The 16,209-nt window shown below is 31.2% G+C and overlaps 1 long non-coding RNA gene across 3 annotated transcripts in view; it reads left to right on the forward strand.

Moving 5' to 3' along the window:
• Positions 1–16,209, forward strand: part of LOC142554237 (uncharacterized) — a 37,600-nt gene that overhangs the window by 19,630 nt on the left and 1,761 nt on the right. The window lies entirely within an intron of this gene.

Here is a 16,209-nt window from a genome sequence, read left to right on the forward strand (position 1 = left end):
TTGATATTGGTGGCTTCATTTTATTACCAAGCCTTGGCCATTTCGCCTAGTACCATCGTTGGCAACTGGCAGCCGATTCCGAACGTTAACGTGCCAGAGGTGTTGGAAATTGCTAGATTCGCGGTGTCGGAGCACAACAAGAAGGCTAACGTGCAGTTGGAGTTTGTAAAGGCGGTGAAGGGTGAAACCCAAGTAGTTGAAGGTATGAATTACAGATTGGTCATCATCGCGAATGATAAGGCTGCCGGCAATGCGCCGGGAAACTACGAGGCTGTGGTCTGGGACATGCCTTGGAAGCATTTCAGGGAACTAAGCTCTTTTGTGAAAGTTTAAGGATGATATCATATATGTAATGCTAGTGTCCTGAATAAGAATGTCTTTGTATCTGATATGAAAAAATATTTTTGGACATAAATTGAGATCTCCTTCATTGAATTTTGGGATGTTATCTTATTATAAGTTTTAGAAAATACTAAATAAGCTCTTTTAAAAAATAACTTTGAGTGATCCAACTCTTTTCAAACCACATATAAACTATTAAACAACATATTTAAACATCTTATAATGTCTTTTATATTTTTTTAGCAAACATCTTTTCTAGATTATGAACTCCCAAAAAGTTTGTAATTTTTTCGAAGATCGACCTTTCATTTGTATTGAGATAACTACGAAAGTGGACCGGGTTAAATTGTAATAAAATCATTTTTGAGTATAAACTATTTTACACATACTATTGTTTAATAAAAAAACAAAGATAACATATTAAAATGAATTTGAGTAGGTATCTTGTGAGACGGTCTCACGAATATTTATTTGTGAGACGGGTCAATCCTACCGATATTCACAATAAAAAGTAATACTCTTAGCATAAAAAGTAATACTTTTTCATGGATGAACCAAATAAGATATCCGTTTCACAAACTACGACCCGTGAGACCGTTTCACATAAGTTTTTCCCATGAATTTTGACAAAATAACCAAAATCGCAAATAAGTAAATATATAAAATATAAAATGCAATTTTTTGTATAAAAGATATGACTGATATTTAATTTTCATGAAAGTAAATAATCAAACAAGAAATAAAAAATTTTCGCGAGACAGAGTATGATGCTACACTTGTGAATAAAAATGTATTTGGTGGTCTATATTTATATCTTCATGTTCGGGTCAATTAAAAATTAGAAACCCTTCATGTATGTAAGAATAAATATAGATTTTTGGATGCACTCACTTGATATGGTAGAATGAAATAAAGATATGAATCAAATGATAAGTCTATTTTATTCTTATGATGAATATCACAAAAATAAAAGATAAATAAATTACAATTATTTTTTATAAACAATTCATAATATAATTAAAATATTTAAATAATAATTATTCTAAAATTATTTGCTATTACTAGCATCATTATTATTATTTATTGTTATTATACTTATAATTTTTATTAAATATTAATTATTATTGTTATATTTATTGTTATCATACAATTATTATTATTTTATAAAAAATATTAATATTATTAATAATATTCTATTATTACTATAATTATTATTTTATTTATTTAACTATGATTCAATATTAATATTTATTTTATTGTTGTTGAATTAATTATTAATAATATTCCATTTCTTATTATCGGTGTTGTTATCATTGTTATTGTTATTATGAGCAGGGGCGGATTTAGAATTTATACTCTGTGGAGGTCGCTTATAAAATATGGACATTAAAAGAGAAAAGGCAAAAATTTCATCGGTCATATTCAACTAAACATAAACAATATGTTTTAAAAGAAAATTTATAATTAAAAGAAATTCGACGTTCCTTCAATAATAGCATTTATACAAATATTTTAAGCAATTTCTGTTTCAGTAAATATTATCAATACATCCGAGAGAAAATCATCATCTATTTTGCTCCGAATCCTAGCTTTGACGATATTCATAGTTGAGTTCTGTAATAGTAACGGTAGAAATTGGAAGAGTCGGCAGACTCAACCCTTGATAGTAGAAAAGACTTTTCATAGATGATAAATTTAAAAGTAATAAAGTATTAAAAAAAATTTAAAATAAATCAATTATTAGAAAAAGGAAAAAAAAAGCTAAGATTCGAACCTGGGTTTACAAGTACAGAAACTCTTGCCTTGCCATATATATATAAATGATCGACCATAATAAATTAAAAAGCATGTATCTCCATGGCAAGGCAAGAGTATTATTAATTTTTCAAAAATTAATTCAATTAAAAAAATTTAAAAATTTTGGGGAGGCCGTGGCCCTCGTGAGTCCTAATATAAATCCGCCCCTGATTATGAGTATTATTATTCTTATGAGTATTATTAAATGGTACTTATTATCATTAGATGTTATTTATTTGTAGTATTATTTATAATTCTTAAATATTTATTATAATTTTTTATTTATTGTAATTATATCATTATTCTTATTATTAAATATATTTTGTCATTAATTTTATTTTATTGTTAAAAAATAAATGATAATATTTATTATCAAAAGATTTCATAAAATAAAATTGAGAATATATATATATATATATATATATATATATATGTATGTATAGACACACACACACACACTATATATATAATACTTGAGCATAACAGAAATTAACATTATTGGTTTACTAACTTTTCCTATAATGAGTTTTACTGTACAAAGTTTTCACATTTTGATTTTATCTGTTTGTTTTTGGGAGCTTGACTGGAACTTAAAAAAATTCAGTCCCCTCAAATAATAGATCTTACTTTTTTTCAAACATAGTGATATTATTTCCATATGAACCCTTTACAATAAAATTCCCTAATATATTCATCAATTTTTTTTCTCTCGATTCTCTATATCATGAACACTTAGAGGTAAACCAATTCTCTTAATTTATATTTTCGAGTTATTATTATTTCGTATGGAAAAAATTGTTTTAACATATAATTTCTCAGTTCCCTTCTTTCTTCATTTTAGTCTTCCTAAAAGACAATAAAAGCTTTAACTAAAGTTTGATTGCACGTCCCTTGAAAAAATTGATGTGAATGGTGAAAGCTACCTAAAATATTGTTGTTTTAAACTTCCTATCCTATTTAAAGGAATAAAATATTAATAATGTTAGATTAAAAATATCTCAATTTTGGTGATAGCAAATAACATCGAGTTATTTATAGTTCCAACTACTATTTATTTGTATTTACAAGATTCTAATTATGTTGGGTTGCAGAAATGTTAAAAATATTGACTATAATGATAAAAAAAACTTGTTATTATGTTGCTAACATAACTCATTAAATGTGTAGTTGGTAGATGTCAGGTTGGAAGTAATAAGTCGCTGAAATATAATTTTATCACAACTTAGTTTATGGGATGCTAAATTTTTTTGATGATATCTCATTGCTCGATGATTTAAATGACAAGAAACGAACACGGTTGAACAAAAAACTCAAATTGCTACAAGTCAAATTTCTGATTAGCTCAACCGATTCGGATGTTATATATGTGAAATAGTGCTATATAAATCACACAGCATCGTTGCCTATTTCCACACAAAGAAGAAAGAAACAAACACAAAGCATTCTTCACAGCAAAATAAAATATGCAACTCAAATCTTGCCCTCTTCTCTATGCGATCCTCTTGATATTGGTGGCTTCATTTCATTACCAAGCCTTGGCCATTTCGCCTAGTACCATCGTTGGCAACTGGCGGCCGATTTCGAACGTTAACGTGCCAGAGGTGTTGGAAATCGCTAGATTCACGGTGTCAGAGCACAACAAGAAGGCTAACGTGCAGTTGGAGTTTGTAAAGACGGTGAAGGGTGAAACCCAAGTAGTCGAAGGTACGAATTACAGACTGGTCATCATCGCGAATGATAAGGCTGCCGGCAATGCGCCGGGAAACTACGAGGCCGTGGTCTGGGACTTGCCTTGGAAGCATTTCAGGGAACTAAGCTCTTTTGTGAAAGTTTAAGGATGATATCATATATGTAATTCTAGTCAAGTCCTGAATAAGAATGTCTTTGTATCTGATATGAAAAAATATTTTTGGACATAAATTGAGATCTCCTTCATTGAATTTTGAGATGTTATATTATTATAGGTTTTAGAAATACTAAATAAGCTCTTCGAAAAAATAACTTTGAGTGATCCAACTTTTTTTAAACCACATATAAGCTATTAAACAACATATTTAAACATCTTATAATGTCTTTTATATTTTTTTAGCAAACATCTTTTCTAGCTTCTGAACTCCCAAAAAGTTTGTAATTTTTTCGAAGATCGACCTTTCATGCATTTGTACTGAGATAACTACGAAAGTGGACCGGGTTAAATTGTAATAAAATCATTTTTGAGTATAAACTATTTTACACAGACTATTATTTAATAAAAAAACAAAGCTAACATATGAAAATGAATTTTGATAACATAGATGACCAAAATCGCAAATAAGTAAATATATAAAATATAAAATGCAATTTTTTTTAATAAAAGATATGACTGATATTTAATTTTCGTGAAAGTAAATAATCAAACAAGAAATAAGAAATTTTCGCGAGACAGATCGAGTATGATTCTACTCTTGTGATATTACAAAAAAAATGTATTTGGCGGTCTATATTTATATCTTCATGTTCGGGTCAATAAAAAATTAGAAACCCTTCATGTATATAAGAATAAGTATAGATTTTTGGATGCACTCACTTGATATGGTAGAATGAAATAAGATATGAATCAAATGATGAGTCTATTTTATTCCTACGATGAATATCACAAAAATAAAAGATAAATAAATTACAATGATTTTTTTATTATAAAGAATTCATAATATAATTAAAATATTTAAATAATAATTATTCTAAAATTATTTGCTATTCTAGAATCATTATTATATTATTATTTATTGTTATTATACTTATAATTTTTATTAAATATTAATTATTATTGTTCTATTTATTGTTATTATACAATTATTATTATTTTATAAATTAATAATATTCTATTATTACTATATATCATGAACACTTAGAGGTAAACAAATTCTCTTAATTTATATTTTCGAGTTATTATTATTTCGTATGGAAAAAATTGTTTATTCTTTTTTAAAGAATAAAGTTTATAGTGGTCGTGGATCTTGGAAATATATAAATTTTATGAAAGTTAAAAAGGGAAATCTCCCACACACATCCTAATTCAATTTCTTCCGACCTAATTTTCACATTTCTAAAATCTCTCGTAACATATAATTTCTCAGTTCCCATATTTCTTCATTTTAGTCTTCCTAAAAGACAATAAAAGCTTGGCAAAAACTTGTGTGAGACGGTCTCACGGGTCGTATTTTGTGAGATGGATCTCTTATTTGGGTCATCCATGAAAAAATATTAATTTTTATGCTAAGAGTATTACTTTTTATTATGAATATCGGTAGGGTTGACCCCTCTCACATATAAAAATTCGTAAAATCGTCTCACAAGAGACCTACTCTAAAAGCTTTAACTAAAGTTTGATTCCACATCCCTTAAAAAATTGATGTGAATGGTGAAGCCTTTTTGTTTTACCTAAAATATTGTTGTTTTAAACTTCCTATCCTATTTAAAGGAATAAAATATTAATAATGTTAGATTAAAAATATCTCAGTTTTGATGATACCAAACAACATCAAGTTGTTTATAGTTCCAACTGCTATTTATTTGTATTTACAAGATTCTAGTTGTGTTGGGTTGCAGAAATGCTAAAAATATTGATTATAATGATAACAAATCTTGTTATTATGTTGCTAACATAATTAATTAAATGTATAGTTGGTAGATGTCAAGTTGGAAGTACTAAGTTGCTGAAATATAATTTTATCACAACTTAGTTTATGGCAAGCTAAAATTTTTCGATGATATCTCATTGCTCGATGTTTTAAATGACAAGAAACGAACACGGTTGAACAAAAAGCTCAAATTGCTACAAGTAAAATTTCTAATTAGCTCAACCGATTCGGATGTTATATATGTGAAATAGTGGTTGCAAGATCGAGCTGGACGAATCAGAAACAAAAACCAGCGACTACCTTGTTCATCTAAATGGAACGATTCAACATGCGTTACAATGCTAAGACCGTGATTTACAAATCATCTTCACAAGTTGAAATCTGAATCGGTTCTTAAGATGGTGAAAAATGACGATGAAATTGTTGATTTTGCATTGAATAAGAAAGAGTTCCAGGTTGTATATATAGTATTTCGAGCATCTATATCTCATAAGAACTCTAAATTGAGTGATTTTTTATTCTATGGAAAGCTAAGATAAAACTATACAATATTCATGTTCATCACTTTCTTTGAAAATCAATGAATCAAGACAAACTAAGTTGATCAAACCAACGAAACAAGTTGATCAACCAACTCGATGTGGAACAGCCAGCAGACCAAACTGATCAACCTGCTCGATCCGGAACAACCTGGTCAACAATATAATTAGCTCGATCTCAAAATATGTCCAGTAACGTGAATATGATTGTTTCAATATCAGAAATCATATAAAACCTTTATAAACGATCATATTCCTATTTCAAAGGTTCATATCATTCTTGGGGGCCATAAATACAAATATTTGAAGATCATATCATAAGTAAATGAAGGGAGAGAATGAGGAAGAACAACTCAACCCAAAAAGAAATACCTCGAAGCATTTATTGAAGGGCTGGAGTATGTAAGGGAGTCTAAATAGAGTTATCACCATAGTGAGAAATTTTTCCTTATGTTCGATGATACATTTGAGAAAAATACATTGTAATGATATGTTTTGCTGAAGCATTTTATGTGTTCTTTGAAATACCATAATGTTTCATACTAAGTATTTGATTCAATCAAACTGTTTTCATACATTCAAATTGTATTTTCAAATCATTTGCAAAATGTTTAATTGGTTTTTCAGAGGGTTATGTTGAGTTTATTCCACTCAATTTAGAATTGTAATTTTTCGATACTCAGTTCATTTTGAACATTTCAAGAACAAGCTATTGTAGCTCAACTAGAAGCAAACTATTTTTAAAAGTTTTTATTCACCCCATCTAATCAAATTTTTATTTTAACAACTGGGATGCTAAGTCAATCCAGATAGCCAAATCTTCAATATCATGCTGGGGTGAATAAACAGTTAGTCATATTAAAGTCAGTTCCCAACTATCTATCAAGATCAAGCTGCTTCCAACACTTAAACCAGATTTCATAATTTAATTCAAGTTGTAGCTGGTACGCCTACAAAACAAGTCAATATGTACACATACCATGGCGACATTTTAGAAGATCAATTGATCAATCAATGTACATTATCCGACCTCTTTAGTTGTCCAAGAATGTCTCCTAATAAGAAAAAGATAAGCAGAGACATTTTTCTCTCATATATCGACTTTTCAGAAGCTGATTATTGCTATATTTGGATACATGTCAAGATGCATTAACTGACCTGCACTATGAAAGGGGAAAAAGACAAGACAATTTGTTTTGTGTCGGAAATCAGTACAAGTATTCATTTATTGAAGATTGACCATTGAAGGAGTTCATCTTTATACGCATGATTAAAGATTGAAGAACACTATTGAAGCTCTCACAATCCGCCTTATCAAAGATATCGAACACTCTTTAGTGATCTATCTTTAAACTGCTCTAGCACACACGTATGATTCATATTGATAATATGGGATCAACTTGTGCTACCCAATCAATTTTAGTTGCTCAAGCTACTTAATTGAAGAGTTGTACTTCTATCTGTCTGTACCTAGGGTTCAATAAACATTTTGAGTTTGTGTTGTATATAAGATACTAAGAGTTTCAGTTTAGGCATTGGAAATGTTCTAACTGAAGTGGGTTTGTACAAATAGTTTATAAATCAAAGCCTTTTAGTGGATTCATTCCTTGAATAGAAGAAAGGAGAGACATAGAAGAATATTGTCTTCCAACTTCCATATACTTTGTGTTATTTATTTTCAGTCATTTATCTCCCATTTGTTTCCATATATTTGTTTGGTATCTGTGTTAAAAGTTTGTTTAAATGAATATATGTCATATCACTTGTCCAGCCGGATTTTTTCGCACTTGAAAAACCATTTTCAGTGTCTAGTTTCATCTAGCCGGTCTAGAAACAAGCATTAACAATTAAAAATTATTAAAATAAACTCAAGTTTCAAAGAAAATTTTAAAGAGTTTATGCATTCCCTCTAAACTCTATATTCAATACTAACAAATAATGTAAGGCCCTAGAGTATATTATCTTGTAATTTTGAATAATTAGAATAATTTATTGAGTTTTAAATTAAAATAATTATCTATGCCAATTTTTTTTTTTGAAAGTTGTGTTAAAAAATATGTATTTTAGAATATTAGAGAATTATAGACGATATTAAAATACATATAGAGTTTAAATAACACACGAAAGCAAAAAAAATTCAAAACCGGGATAAATGGGCTTGAGTTACTATTTTTAGTAACCATTTAATATTATAATACATATATATACATACATTATACACACCCATCAAAAGAGAAGTAAGAAGCAAGAAGACCCAAGCCCTTCTCTGTTTTCCCGTCACCCTTGTAGCGGCTGCGATAGAATTGTTGTATCTCTTCCGTCCGAACTCAAAACCCAAAAATTCTTAAACGGTTGTCTTGATAACATCCTAAACTTCGATTCAATCTATAAATCAATCATTTTGAGCAAGGATTCGGTTAGATCAAAGCTGCTATTATTGTGCTCTGTTTATGCGTGATTTCTTGACCGTTTTGGCGAGTTGTTCTTCTTGTTGCTGCGATTTTTACTGCTTGAGTTTTTAGAAATGACATAAATAAAGACCGTAGATCTTTTTTGTTGGCTATCATGAGCACTGTAATTATCAAATTTCAATTAGAAACGGTTTTTTATGATTTTTCTACCAAAATGTGTCAAAACCGAATTCGCAATTAAACTGTGTAGAAATACTACTGTAATTCGAGCTTATGACCTTTGTACACTTGGATTCTTGTTAGAATTTTTCAAGTTCGCAATCTTGATTTTGATGATAAAAAAACTTGTTAATTGTGTTACTAATAATCTACCATAGTGTGCAGCACCTAGGATCATTCACGAGCTGTTTACATCGCAAACTGAAGACTCAACTGATCGCACAAACTGAATAAGTCTAACTGTTACGTCAATTGAGCAGTCCAGCTGATTGTCCAGTTGATAGGTGGTTCAGCAGGAGAACCTCAGAATCCTGGCCAGCCGAAGGAGTGTTCAACTGATGAAGAAACCCAGCTGATCAGTCCAACTGAACAATAGTGAAATCAGTTCCACTGACGACTCAACTGATTTCACCAGCCCAACTGAAGATCAGTTCAACTGACTAGTTCGAAGCTTCAGTCAGAATCTTTAAGTTATGGATGAAGACAAACTCTTTCAGTGGAGTCCAGCTGTACGTAAAGGTACAAAGCTATTGTCCAATCCAAGGACAATAATGGACGTTGCATCAGAGCATTAAAGACAAAACGTTTCAGAAGGGCAGTCGAAAAGTCGAGACATAAAGTCCAAGAAACGAATTCAAGATGCAACGGATACAATAAATGGGTCTCACGGTACGTTCAGCTTTCCCGCCTATATAAAGAGAAGATCAGTGAATACTCAAAGAATAAGAAATATACACCAAAAGAAGAAGCTGAAGAAAAAGAACGAGATTCAATACACAAAGCTTCTTCAAGAGAGAAAGGAAAGGGCACGCACATTGCACATCTGATTTCAGAAACATTCAACCCAGAGGGACACTTTAACGTGTTATCTGCTTAGTTTAGAAGCCATTTTCCCTCAGTGTGTGAGAACATCCTTGTTCAGTTCTTACACACAAATTCTCTCAACCACTCATATACAGTCTTGCACAAAGACGTTAAACTTGTGTATATAGTCTTGGACACATAGACGTTAAAAAGTGTTGGCTGGAAGGTGCTGCCTTCAGTCGTATCTAGGAGTTCAGTTTAGGCAGTAGTGTAAGTCCTAGCTGAGTGGATTTGTACAAAGAGTTGTATAAATCAAAGTCTTCTAGTGGATCCTACCCGAGGCGGTAGAAGGGGTGACGTAGGAGCAGTTGAAGTCTCCGAATATCCATAAACATATCTTGTGTATTTAACTGATTAATTATTGTTTTCAAACTGTTTGGATCAGTTAGAGTATCCGTTAGTTCAGTTGTCACCATAACTGAACTGATGAATGCAAAAACTAATATACCCTTTTTCGGTTATTTAGTTTACATAAGTTAAAACATTTTCTAATATAACAGTTTTCTTCACGAAGGATTACTTCGAGTTTCTTCGGCTTGGTTTTTAACCAAACTCGATTTAATTCATCGATGTTAATATTCTCAGAACACGAGCTATTGCAGCTCATTGGAGAATATTTTTTTTGAAGCATCTGAAAGATGCTCAGCAAACGGTCCTTCAATTGTAAAATTGTGGTTCAAACAAAAAGTGTATATATATGTGTTATCTTTGAAATGAGACTTGAATAGTTAAAATCTATCAAGAATTGAGAGAGTTATGCACCTTTTTTTTTGAAACTGCTCAACTGCCATGTTATGCCCGAGAACAGATTGGATATAGTGTATTCAATGAAATGTTGGGCTCAATCAATTGGGAATTTGAATATGGTTTCAACCGGACAAAATTAGATAATTGAGTTTCTTTTCATTTCCAATTTGCGGATATTGATTTGAGTCAATATTGAGGGATATATGAATTTTATGCTATGAAGTGTCGAATTCGGAACTATAACAAAATGTAGTTTTCATGATTTCTGTTTTTGGGCGTTTTAATCGTGTCGAGATGATTGAATTTCTTATAGATTTTTTCCGGTGAGATGGGTTTTTATTCGGCTTATTCTTATGTGTTTTAGGCTGAGGATCTTGAAGTAAAGTTGATAATTGGAATTGTCAAGTTGGTATAGGTATGTTACAGTTCGATAACATACAACAGTAACACATAAATTTATTTTAAATATAAATACGTGATGTTATTGTTGTTTACGTACTTATGTGGGTTATGTGTGTCGCTAAATTCCTCGTTGTTTTATATGATCATTATGTGACATATTCTATGGTATTTAGTATAGGACATGATATTATGACATTCATGTTGATTCATATCGTTCTTGTCAGCCCTTGTTGATATTCATTGTTATCTGGCACTTTTGTTTATCTCGTGATCATGATGTGGCTGATAGGCCTATATACACTGATACAAATGATATCGTAGATATGATTGAATAATCTCGTGGTTAGTGCAACATTTTGAGGTGAGCGCTGGGATTGTGTCATCCGGTTGTTTTGTGCCATCCTGTTATATATTGTTACAGCTGTATGGAGGCCGATTTGGGGTATTAATTTGCACAGCCTGGCATACCTCGCATACTTAGCAGAGAGGTTTAACTACATGACGATGTAGCTCCCCTGTGTGTCGTTCGAATATTATTCTTGTTGATAATATCGTTCATTTGGCTCCGTTTACCTCGTTGATATTGATCCATGTTCATGCATTTGACATTTCATCTACATATATATTGATGCATAATTTATGTTGTTGTTATGTTTGTTGAACGGTTTCATAGCAGAATCCTAACCTCATTTGTTTACTGGAAGGGCTGTTGTTGTTGCTTTTGGTCACCATGGTAGATCTCACGAGTGGTTTTGCAGCACCAGCAGAGGTTCCACTAGCAGAGCTCGTGATTGAGGTGGGGTTGCTTGGTTTTGTCCATTGAAGTTTCCCAGCTAGTCTTTATGGTTGTCTTGGAGTTTGCATCAGTTCTATGCCGTATTTTATTTGTCGGGGAGATGTCCCGAGTATCTGTATGGGTGTTTGACTTGTTATTATTTAGTTTGGATCAGTTTTAGTATGTTTCAAAGTCTTGCCGGCTTAGTTGAACTGATGCTTGAGAATTGTTGACGTGTGCCTGATTGACACTTGCATGTGATTGTTTATATTATCGTAGCGTCAGTCTTAAGTCATTTTACTATTTTCTGATGCTTGAGTTTTTTGAGATGTTCTACTTACGGGGAGGTCGTGTTGAAAATTTTTTTAGGCTCTGAGGTCCGTTTTAAAGTATTTTAAACCATTTTTCCGCTGCAGAATAAAATTAAATCATTATTGTTTGATCATTAATTGTCATTAGAATAAATGGACATCACAAATAGTTATTTTCATATTATTTAAAATGATTCATCATTTATAATTTTATTTTATTATATATAATATACATGTTTTTTAGTAATATTTTTTTAATTTAGGTTAGATTGTAAAAAATAAAATTGAATAAAAAATGTATAATTATATATTGTATGTGAGGCTCATTTACTCTAATTACAATTAATTATCAAATAATAATTTTTTGATTTAAAGCAGCAGCGGAAAAAATGTTTAAAATACTTTAAAATGGACCTCAGAGCCTAGAAATTTTTTGGCATTACCTTCTCATAATTAGGACATCCTGAAAAACTCAAAAGGCGGTTTATATAAAAATATACTCCAACTAGAGTCATTAAAACAAAAATCAAAGTCAAACAACCTATAGCCGCACTGTCCAGGATTAAGAAGAATTAAAACTTACCAAGTACTCACCAGATCATAAGAACCACAGAGTCGACTCAGAACATAAGAAAATAACCAAATATCACTACAGATACACGGGGCATCTCCCTGACAAATGAACTACAACACAAGACTGAAACAAACTTCAAGAAATAACCAAGCAATCCAACCTCAATCCCGATCTCCACTGGCGGAACCTCGGCCTGATGCTACAAAATGGCTCGATAGATCTACCATGGTATCCAAAAGCAACAACAGTAGCCCCTCCAGTAAACAATTGAGGTTAAGATTCTGGTATGCAACAGTTCAACAATAACAACAATAAACATAAATCATGCATAATCATATAATAAAATGTAATGTGCAATGCATGAACGGCTCAACGATAATCGGGATAACAGAAGCCAATAAACGGTACGATAACAACTGGAATAATGCTCGAGTAATAACTCAGGGGAGCTACATCGTCATGAAGCTAAACCGCCCTACTAAGTATGCGAGGTATGCCAGGCTGTGCTGAATAACACCCTTGACTCGGCCTCCATACAGCTGATACGATACAACTGGATGGCACAACAGAACGAACTAGATGACAAAATCCAAGCGCTCACCTCAAAAGGCTACACTAACCACGAGATTGTTCAATCAAATCTACGGTCTCATGTGTATAGGCCTATCAGCCACATCATAATCCCAAGATAACAACAGTGCCAGATAACAACGGATATCAACAATGGGCTAACAAGAACGATAGGGCGCAACATGAATGTCATAACATCATGCCCTATGCTAAATACCAATAATATGTCACAATAATAAACATATACCACAACGAAGGCATTTAACAATCATAATCCCAAGATAACAACAGTGCCAGATAACAACGGATATCAACAATGGGCTAACAAGAACGATAGGGCGCAACATGAATGTCATAACATCATGCCCTATGCTAAATACCAATAATATGTCACAATAATAAATATATACCACAACGAAGGCATTTAACAATTTACAACAATCAACAAGTCATAGATACGATCAGTGCAACACAGAATGACAATTAAACATAATTTATGTTTTATCGTCGTATGTTACCTAGCTGTAACATACATATACCAACTTGACAAATCCAATATCAAATTTACTTCAAGATCCTTGGCCTAAACAAAACAACAATAAGCCGATCATGAAAACTACATTCTATTCCAATGTCCGATTTGGCACTAAAGAGTATAAAATTCATATCTCGCTCAATATTAACTCAAATCAATATCCGTCAATTTGAACTGAAAGAAAATCAATTATCTAAGTTTTTCTAGTTGAAACTATCTTCATAATCTCAGTACATTAATCTCAGAATTTGCAAGAACACACTGCCACTCACCAATTCTCGGACAGAAAATCTTCTACTGAGCAGTTTCAGAAAAATAGCCATAACTTGCGCAATTCTTACAAGAATTTAACGATTCAAGTCTCATTTCGAGGACAAGACATTAGCTCTACAATTTCATTTGAACCAAAATTCCAAATTCCAACTGCACAGAGGTCATATTCTCGAATTACAGAAGGTATTCTACACAGCTCAATTGCATAATTTGGTTTTGATGAATTTTGGTAGAAAATTCATATAAAATCCTTTTCTAATTGGAATTCGATGATTCTAGCGGCTCTAGAAAGCTAACAAACAGATCTACAAGTTCTATTTAATCACAAGTCGAGATTCTTAACGCACAATACACAAAAACTCGAAATTCTGAAGCACAAAAACTGAAAACTCACCAAAAACTAATGCACATAAACAGGGCTCACAAAATGGAGCTTTGATTTGCTCGTTTCCTTGCTCAAAATTCGCGATTATGGCTTGAATCGAAGCTAAGGATGTTAGGAAGATAATCCTTCAAGAATTTTTGAGTTTCAACTTGGGACGGAGGAGATATGGCGATTCCATCGCAGCCGCTACACAAGTGACGAGAATTGTGTTGGCTTCCTTCTTTATTATTTCCCCCTTTTCCTTAATCTTTCTATAAATGGAGGTGTGTGTTGTATGTATAAATATAATAATTAGTCACCAAAAGTAGTAACTCAAGCCCATTTATCCAGGTTTGTATTTATTTTGCTCTCGTGTGTTATTTAAACTCTATAAGTATTTTATATCGTTAAATTCTCCGATATTCTAAAATACATACTTTTAACACACTTTCTAAAATTATTTGACATAAATAATTATTTTAATTTACAACTCAATAATTATTCTAATTATGCCAAATTACCGGATAATTACTTACAGATCCTTACATTGTATACACTATTTGTACACAAAACATACGTGCAAAAATAAAAATGAATAAAAATGTATAATTATATATTGTATACACTATTTGTACACAAAACATATGTGCAAAAATACAAATTAAGGGATTAGATGACTATATTTTTTTGTCAGTTTTGTGGATTACTCTCATTTAACTTTTTTGAAAAATACTCTCATTTTTAACTTCATCCCATAATTTAAAGGAGTAAAGATTAATAATTATTTTTAAAGTTATTTAACATAACCTATAATTTATAATTTTATTTTATTTCTTTCTAATATATTTATTTTTAATAAATTTTCAATTTAGTTTGGGTTATAAAAAATAAAATTTTTGAATAAAATATAAATTTATATTTTATCCATTATTTTACACACAAAGTGTATCAAATTACTAGTATTATAATTTTCATAAAAAAACTAGTATTATATTATTTATATATTATTAGATCACTTGTATAAAAAATAGTTCTAAAAAGTGAATACATGAGAATAATATTGTAATCTTAAAGTATATATATGACACGATTGCAAAGTAGTTGCAGTGCTAGCTATATAAATGACATAGCATCACTGCGTATTTCCTCGCAAATAAGAAAGAAACTAACATAAAGCATTCTTCACAGCAGAAGAAAATATGCAACTCAAATCTTGCCTTCTTCTCTATGTGCTCCTCTTGATATTGGTGGCTTCATTTCATTACCAAGCCTTGGCCATTTCGCCTAGTGCCATAGTTGGCAACTGGCTGCCGATTCCGAACGTTAACGTGGTAGAAGTGTTGGAGATCGCTAGATTTGCGGTGTCGGAGTACAACAAGAAGGATAACGTGCAGTTGGAGTTTGTAAAGGTGGTGAAGAGTGAAACCCAATTAGTCGAAGGTACGAATTACAGATTGGTCATCATCGCGAATGATGCGGCTGCCGGCAATGCTCCGGGAAATTACGAGGCTGTGGTATGGGACATGCCTTGGAAGCATTTCAGGGAACTAAGCTCTTTTGTGAAAGTTTAAGGGAGATATTATATATGTAATGCTAGCATCTTGAATAAGAATGTCTTTATATTTAATATAAAAAAATATTTTCGAACATAATTTGAGATCTCTGTCATTGGATTTTTGGATGTTATATTATTGCACTTTTTAGAAATACTAAATAAGATATTTAAAAAATAATTTTAAGTGATCCGACTATTTTTCAAACCACATATAAGCCGTAAAAAAACAACATATTTAAACATCTCATAATAATATATTTACCACGCTTACAAACTCCCAAAAAGTTTACAAGTTTTTCGTAGATTGACCT

The sequence above is a fragment of the Primulina tabacum genome, chromosome 8 (genome assembly GCF_025594145.1).
Source record: "Primulina tabacum isolate GXHZ01 chromosome 8, ASM2559414v2, whole genome shotgun sequence".
NCBI classification, from domain to species: Eukaryota; Viridiplantae; Streptophyta; class Magnoliopsida; order Lamiales; family Gesneriaceae; genus Primulina; species Primulina tabacum.